Source organism: Melopsittacus undulatus, chromosome Z (genome assembly GCF_012275295.1).
Source record: "Melopsittacus undulatus isolate bMelUnd1 chromosome Z, bMelUnd1.mat.Z, whole genome shotgun sequence".
NCBI lineage: Eukaryota > Metazoa > Chordata > Aves > Psittaciformes > Psittaculidae > Melopsittacus > Melopsittacus undulatus.
In genome coordinates, this window is record NC_047557.1 from 75,242,924 (window position 1) to 75,252,347 (window position 9,424).

The following is a 9,424-nucleotide window of genomic DNA, read 5'->3' on the forward strand; positions in this document are numbered from 1 at the left end:
GTCCTGAATTACTGTTTTCTACCTGTAGATAGCTCCAATAGTTTCCAGAGGAGATGTAACTTACACTAAGTAGGTATTAGAAACTTTTTAAACCTAGGCTTTGTGTTATAACTAATGGCTAAATATCTGAAGGGATATTCTATCTTTATTGAAGGGTTAAAAAATCTTCTAACTTTTGAAAATTTAGGATTAGAAGAGGGTAGATTTAGATTAGACATTAGGAAGAAGTTCTTCCCTGTGAGGGTGGTGAGGCCCTGACACAGGGTGCCCAGTGGCAGTGTTCAAGGCTGGGCTGAACAGGGCTTGGAGAAACCTGTTCTAGTGGCAGGTGTCCCTGCTCGTTGCAGGGGATTGGAACTGGATGAGTTTTAAGGTCACTTCCAACCCAAACTGCTATATGATTTTATGATTTCTCTCTTGTAGCCAATTCAAAAGAAAATGCAGAAATCATGGGAAATGCAAAAAATAAACACTACAAGCAAACACTGCAATATTGTCATGGGTTGAGCAGTAGCAGTCATTTTTTCTCCTTCTTGTGGCTGGTGCAGTGCTGTGTTTTGGCTTCAGGGCTGGGAACAGTTGCTTGATAGCGAGCATGTTTTGGGGGTGTTTTTGTTCAAGGCCTTTTCTGAGCACGTGCTCTGCCGGGGAGGAGGGGAGGCCGGGAGGAAGGAGAGACAGGACACTTGACCCAGGCTAGCCAATGAGGTATTCCATACCATAGCACGTGATGCCCAGGATGCAACTGGGAGAGAGAGAGCTGGAAGGGTGAAGCTCTGGAGGGAAATGGAGGAGGGAGCACGTGGTGCTCGGCTGGGCAGGGTGGAGTGAGTTATGGGTCGGTGGCTGGTGGGGTGTTGTATTCTTTTCACTTGTTGTTTGCTGTATCATTATTATTTGTAGTCGTAATGGCAGTAGTGATTTGTGTTGTGCCTTAGCAATTAAACTGTTCTTATCTCAACCCGTGGGGGCTACATTCTTTGGATTCTCCTTCCTAACTCGCCGGGAGTTGGGGGAGCAAGGGGGGTAGTGAGTGAGAGTACTGTGAAGATTTGGTTTAAACCATGACAAATATATAATATCACTGCCTCTGGAAATTTGTATACTTGTATTAGTTTGCAGCTTGCAAGATTTTTCATGGAGTGCTTTAGAACAGTATATGTGTACAAGTGAGCCAAACCATCACCTGCAGACAGCATCTTAAGAAGAGACCACCACCTAATGGGAAGATCTGCCCTAGTGAGACATTGTTAAAATTAATTCTTTCTTTAGAATTCAAACATTTGCTTGTAGCCTGAAAACAGCACTAACCTTTGTTGAGGAATTCATAACCCAATGTCATGGTTTAAGCTAAAACTGCACAGTTCCCCCTTTGTTTCCCCTCCCCCCCTCACCTTCCCACTCCCGGAGGGATGGGAAGGAGAGCCAGAGGAATACAACTCCCACGGATCGAGGTAAAATCAGTCCAGCAATCAAGGTATAACAGAAGTAACTACCGGTACCAATAACAAATCAATGTTAGAGGAGACAAACAGGGAGAGAAAATATGATACCACCCGCCACCACGAGGCCAGCCCAGAAGAGAGAGCGAGCTTCCCCCCTTCCCTCCCGGCCAGCTTCCAGTCCCCTCCCCAAGCAGGACGTGCTGTGGTATGGAATACCTCCCCGACTAGCCCAGACCAGGCGCCCTATCTCTCCCTCCTCCCTGGCAGAGCATGAGCTACTGCTGAACCCATGACACCCAAGTTCCTCACAGATTCTTAATTTTATTCCTTTATATGATGGACGGCAGTCGATTCTTATTTTGGAAATATGCCATTCTTTCAAGTAAAGGTATTCTTGACCTGTAAGAAAGTGAGAATATACTTCAACAGTAATTTCAACTGCAGCTGGAGTTTTTTCCCCTTTCATGCTATTGTTTAATCACAAAGCTGGAGGATGATGCTTGTATTTGCTTTCTGTTAGTAAAGACAAGGCAAGCTCTAATACCTAGGTGGAAAATCTAGCACTTTCAGCATCTGTTCTTTCAGAATAACTTTCAACTCGGAAAGGAGACAAGTTTTTCTGTTGCTTAAGTATGAGTTGAAATAGATGTGCTTAATCGATGAAATACAATTAAGACAGATGTGCTTGAAGTTTCTGGTGCGCATGTCATAAGAGAAAACAGATTCATATATTTGAAAATTAGTCACATATGCTGCTAAAAGCACAGTTGCTGTAAAACACCGGTAAAGAATATTTACACTCTTTTATCTTGAAGGAAATGCATGTGCTTTTTATCCACTTCTAATGGCCTGGCCTAGAGAATAAGTGGGTGAATGAACTCACCTGTATTTACCACGAGGACCTTGGAAAATGTATTTGAATGTTATTAAAATGGAGTAAATACATCATGATGAGTTGCTGAAAAGGCAGAAAGAAATACAGGAATAAGGAATATACAAACAAAGTTTTGTTTTTAAGTATTTAACATGGAAATCAGATCATGACAGGAAAATAGCAGTATATGACAATCTTACTGAGTGAGCAGCTTTCTAAGTTAGACAGTATCCTTGCTGGGAAATATTAATTGTTTCCCTTGGATTCTAGTGTTTCCACTGTAGTAAACAAGTCTGGAGCTAACCTATACACAATTTTATTTTTTTTTTTACTAAAATATCCCTTAAAAGAATTTATGATAATTTTAATGAAAATTTAAAAAAAAAACACAAAAAAACCTTCTAACATTTTATTTTTTTTTTAAATAACAACTAACCAACCTAATACAATTCTAGAAGCAAGTAGCTGAAATTACTAAGTCCCATAAAGAAGTGTCTGAAATAAGAACTTGTGTGAAATAAGAACTTGTGTGAAGTTAGAACATGACTCTGTTTCCTATAAAGCAGTTGAATGCTCCAGAGGTATCTTTTTTTATTGTGATAATTATACAGCAAAGAAAAGTTTTATAAGAAGTACTGTGTTTCTTTAAATTTTATTTTATTTTTTTAAGATCTTGAAAAGTTCTTTGTGAACTACCCTTGAAATATGCATCTTTCTGTAGTGCAAGTTTAGGCTAGGAGGATACAACCTGTAGGAAAGGTCAATATTAAAGAAAAATTTAAAGGCACTGTGTGAAATTTCACAAAATAAAACAGCAGAGAAGGTGCTCTTAATTTTTGTTCTGTCAAACATTTGTATCAAACACTTCAGTGATTTATGTGTCTTCTTTCTGCATAATGTGCCTTAAAAGAACACATATAACTTTAGGATACCCATCGAAGGGAATACTGAGATAGGTCTTAATTTTGATAAGAAAAAAAGCCAAAGAGTTTGATATTTGGATTTTTTTTTTCTTCTAACTATATTTTATTAGCTCCTTATAATTAATTTATAAATGCTTAACTATTGAACAATTGTTTTTTTTCTCATTTCTCATCAAGTTTTACAGATAAGAGTACATTGCTGGCCCAGTGCTGAAAATATGTGTATTGAACTCACGCAGGAAGCTTATGTGGAGTGGGAGATCAGGGTTAAATTTAGTGGTTTGGTGGATGAGAGCATTGTTTTCCATATTAAATGGGAATATGCAGCATTTCTGTGCAATTGTTCCACTTGGTATACCAGGGAGACAAGTTTATATGGTTTTGTCACTGGGTTGCTTGGATATGCCTAATGGGCAAATCCATTTGATGAATTGTTGCATGTCATTCGTAGGATGACTGCCATTCATCTGTGTGGCCCTAGCAATCAGAGCAGGCAACAAATAGAACTGAAGGTGATGTTTGGTGTCCCAAGGCCAAATCCAGAGTTTGAAGAAAAGTGTCAGAACATGTTAGGAAAATAAAGGAAAATGTACACACCCAGATAGAAGACAGGTGTAAACTGCTTTTAAAAGTAAAGCAAAATAAAATAAAATAAAAATTATGGAAAATAAAGGAAAAATAAAGGAAAAATTAACATAATAGAGTAAATGTCACAGATTTAACTCTAAGTTCTAAGTAATATGGCAGGACTTTGAGAAAAATCTAAGTGGACTAATTAAACAGTGTGAAATGAAATAAAATACACAGATTGATGATGCAGGGGACTGCACAGACTGCAGTCTGCCTATGACTGTCTGAGGTCAGTGTGTACTGTTAACACATCTGCAGGTAACATCTGCAGGATTGTAGCCAAGTGCAGGATATGTCATTATTCATGTAAAGCTGGAATTGCTCAGCTCCATGTCCCTCATCCTCAATCTTCCATGTCATTTGGTCTGGCTTTAGGATACCAGGAGACATTTCCTGTCACAAAATATTTTTCTCAGTCTTTGTGAAGCACCCATGCACAGTTCCTTGCTCCCAGCAATTTAGATAGCTTAAGATGGTTTCCAACAGTAGTGTTTCAAATTAATGTCTTTGAAATTGTTCTGGTGGCTTCAGCAGAGTTTTTCAGTATGTGTTTAATCAGGTCCAGAACTTAAAAATGCCTCAATCCATTTTAAAACAGTGAAGGTGTAAAGTTTTGTAGCCCTTCAAATTTGACAAGCAGCTTAAAAACAAATATGGATCTCAAGAGGGAAAATTTTGTATAAGTAGAGTTCATGATTATACAATGTACTCACATAACATTACGATACTTCCAGACCACCATTTTTAGTTTACAGTTCCTCAATAAAATATTTTATATAACTGCAAAATATTTTCAACTTTCTGATCCTTAAATTGTCCTAATTTTTTGTAATTACTAAAAGTTAATGTAACAGATAAGCAACATCTGACTCAGAGGTACTTGAACATTTAATACTAAAAGTGCAAAGCCTAGTCAGTCGGCTTGTTAATAAAAAGACAAGGCAAGGCAAGATCTGTGTTAAAGTCAGAAATTGCTTGCATGATTTGTATATAATGCAAAGGATAAAAAGGGCTTTAAAAAAATATCTCACATGAAGCAATATAAAGTAGTAGCATCTTTCTGCTAATAAAATGTAAGGTGAAAATAAAATGCAAACCAATCACATTTTTATGTATTTGATTTGGCGATACAGCATATAGTGCAGTTAATACTATGCAGAAAAAATACAGAAAATTCTTAGAATTTTCAGTTTTGTGTATGTATGGTAGTTGTTTATTAGAAACATGATCCCTCACATTTTTAAAATTATATTTTTTACGAAATATATACCCAAAGGTATATAAATTTTACCCAAATACATATGCTAGTAATAAATACCCAAAGGCAAGTCTGATAAAATATGATCAATTTTTTTTTGTAAAACCAACATTGTCTCTAAGTTAGAGGAACATATAACGTAGATACATAAAACACTAAGGTTTTTGTAAAGCATCAATTTTACATCAGCCAATTGGTTGAAATCAAAAGTATATGGGAAAAATGAATTCCCAATGTATGAAATGTAAAACTGATTATTAAATGTGAAGTGAAATTTTATGAAACTGCTATGGTGTAATTCTATGTAGAAAGGATATGGGTAAAATGCCAATTAAGTCCTGTTTCTGTAGAAAAATGGAGAGTTAAAATAAAAATAAGTTAATTAAATCTTCAAGTAAAATATAAAAAATTATAAAAGCCATCATTTGTTGGATTCATATGTATGTGGTTTTGAAATCTGAGCCTGCTATCTGGTAACAAGAAAGTACTATGTTTAATTTTATTTGTTTACTGGTTTCTGCCTTAAGCAAATCTGAACACACTATCAAAGAAAAGACTGTATATTTATCTCACCAGGATGTGAAATACTGGTTTGGATAATCAGTTTCTGGTTTACAAATAAGTCTTCCTTTCTGTAAGAAATCTAAACAAAAATACAGTGATTAAATGACCCAATTTATCTTTTAAAGAAATTGGCTGATGCCACAATAATATATTATTTATAAATCAACATGAAGCTCAGATTTATTTTTTTTTTCTTTGTGTCTTTCATATGTCTATCAGACACCTTCTGCTTTTAGAAAATAATTTTTTTCACAAAGTTCATGTAAGATGACTTAATTTAATGAAACTAGGCCATCAAAGACATCATATTGGCTTTCTCATGTGCTTTGCTAGATGCTTATTAATATTCTAATCTTTAAGACTCTCAATTGCTTGTCTTTCCATTTTATATGATGACAAATTTCATATTAAAATTTAAATTGTTTTCCTTTTGCTTTCTTCACATTGCAGCAACAGGTTGTTTTGTTTTGCAATGTTTAAACAAAGATCAGAATTAATGATTTAAGACAAATATTCCTGAATTTACAAGTTCATCTTCTCTAAATGATATGAGCCAGACTCATGTTCTCTAGGTGATCTACCAAATTGACGTGTATGGCCGTTCAGCAGCAGAGATATTTTTCCTTATTGTTCTTTTGTCCTTTGAGAATTCTTCAAGCCAGAGTCATCCAGAGAATTTTCATTGACATCAAGAGTTGAAATTAGAACATTAATTACATAGGGAGATATAATTGAGTTTCTCAATGTGTTCTATTCCAAGCAACAAAGATAGAAAATACCTCCACCCAACAGAAATAGAGAAAAACCTGAGAGTTCAGAGAGAATCAGAATTATGAAAAGTGGCAGAACAGAAATGTTACTGGTTCAGTAAAGTAAATGATGCAAATAGGTATTTTGACACAGAGAATAATGACATCTCACTGCACAGGAAAAAAGGTGTGTTTTCAAAAAACATGGCTCCATGTTTACACATTGTGAAAGGAAATCAGAAGTGAGGTCAGCAATGATGATTTTTGGTCAGAAAATTTGTTTTGATATTCGTTTTCAATTCCTTATATTAATTTATTTTGCTATTTGTACATTTTCAGAAACATTGGTAGGGAGAACTTAGAACTCTGTTGGATGTAAATTAGACATATTGGAGCTATGTCAATTTTCAGATATACTCCGTCATCCATAAAAATTATAATGAGTGCTTGTGATTAAAGGAAATGTAGAGAGCTTTTGCTTATCTAGAATATTAGGACTGGCTGTGATTGCTAATGAAGTGAAAATAAATAAAAATTCTAGTAATTATGTAAAAAGGACACGAGTAAATGTGGATATATTGCTGGACTTCCAAAGAAATTATAAACAATTATGAAATAGTTTTTTTTTTTAATTAAGATTTTGCATAGTTCCAAAAAATAATGGGTTTATTTTGTTTCCTGCTGGGAAATCATATCCATCTTGGATGAATATGATTTATATCAAATAAATATAAATTTTATATTTATATGATCTTGGATGGATATGATTTCAAATATACAAAAAAGCCAAATAAACAGTCTCAGCTGGATATTATGATCTAACAAGCAAGTGAGCTTATGGGTATGACAGTACTTTGCTAAATCATTAACATTCTGACATCTTTTTCATTGCTGAAGGTAGGGAAAACTATCACTTGATCATGAGTAGTTAGAAATTTATCTTAAATGAGAGAGAATAATTAATAATTTCAGTGAGACAATCTCTACATTTGCAGTAATCTTGATGAAGAACAGCTGAGTTTACTTGGCAATACACAATTTTTTTCACAAAATAAGAAACATTTAATGTTTATTTTTGACTGAAACTAGCAGATGTGATTTCAGAAATACAAAACCTTAAAAAAGTTTAAAATGTATATACATCTTATCAGAAATGCTATTACTTTGATCCTGCATTGTTTACCTCTATTTGCCTCTCAATAGGTTGCAAATACCTTTAACAAATGGAAATGTTCTAAGAGGCTAGAAAAAAAGGGCTACACTTTATAGACATGTACAGCTTCAATAATAACAGGCAGTGATATCAGGCTAAACAAAGTCTGCTGAAGGAAACTATAAAGTTATCTTAAATCAACCTAAGGAAATAAATTTAAATTTATAGATAGGATTGATTTGTCATTTTAAATCCACAGTGTTTTTTTTTATTGCTTTCATAAGTATTTTTTACACTAACAAAATGCATAAAATTAAAATATTAACTTCAACTACATATGTTTAGTTTTATTGAAAAATATTGTAAGGACAGAACAATCAAATAAAATCTTTGCACTGGTTATGCAACAGGTCTCTTATGCTGGTCCATACTCATTGAACTGTAGCAGCAAAAGAACTTTTAAATAATTTTTTGCAGGTTGTTCCAAGCCCTGATTTTTAAGTTCTTGCAGTCTTGCTGTCATGTTAAGAACTCAGGTTTGACCATTCAAACAACAACAAATAGTGTAGAAATAATGATCTTTTGTGTTACTAATACAAAAAAAAAAAAGGCAGCATATTCATGGCAATTTTGATTTTGTCTTTGTGCTTTGTGCCTGTGTATACAGCAATGAAGATGGCTAACACATTGAACTGGCAATCGAAGTTCCACTGTCATTGATTTTGTCTGACCTTGAGCAACTCCTCTTGCAATCTACATATCTGTAAAATTGAGAAGTTTATGTTGTTAATAGTTTTATCTATATGCTTGCAGGTAAAGACCTTCTTTCTGGGAATATGGTGGGTGATTTCTCTTGGTATTCCTAATCGAAAACACAATAGTGAAATGTCAGTACCTCTTTTAGTGAAATTCCATGATTATAGAATAATGAGGAGAGAAAATTATTGTTAGATTTATCTCTTCAAAGTTCTGGATCCATCTTCTGAATATCAGAAAGTGGAAGGAGGGAATAATAGCATGAGTTGCATGAAGATTTTGGAAATAATCTTTTAATCTTCTCTTTTGAACTCGATACAAAATAGTTTACGATCAACTGCAGTAACTTTAGAGTTATAAACAACTGATTCATATACTTTCTCGTGGTGAATACTTTAAGCATGTGAAATATATATATTAACTTAAAGGATCTGTGGAGTTGATGAAAAGCTGAAAGGAGCCTACAAACCTCTCATATAGAAATATTCTTGTTCCTGGAAAAAAAACATTAAAAAGATACTCCAAATATTTAAAGGGTGGTCCTGTAAAAAAGTAAACCCTTGTGAAATCTCTGCCTTCTAGTGGAAATGTCTTCACTCCCTTTTGCGGCCTTTACTATAATTTCATTATCCCTCTTAAAAATGTAGCTGTATGCATATATTGGACTTATCTTTTCAAAACACTAAAGAAATGTAACGGCACTTTGTTTTACTTTAAAAAACCCTGGTATCGCCAAATCTTATGTAATTTCATTAGTGAGCATGGCTCATTACCTAGAATATTGCATCTGCACTAGTTTAATTCTAAGCAAGGGTTTGATGATCTATTGAAGATACTCTGTGTACTTACTGATTAATTCCAATATTTACCTTGTATTTCCCTAACGTTCCTAATTTGTTTTCCATAAGCCCTTCTGTTTCTAGTGATGGTGCAAACATGCCAGACTACAGCAATAGTGATAAATGATGTTGATGCCTTAGGGTGATACCTGAGTAAATTAGCTGATAAAGCTAAGCTGCTCATTCTTAGTGTTTAATACTGTTTTGTAACATTGACTTTTCATTCACCACTG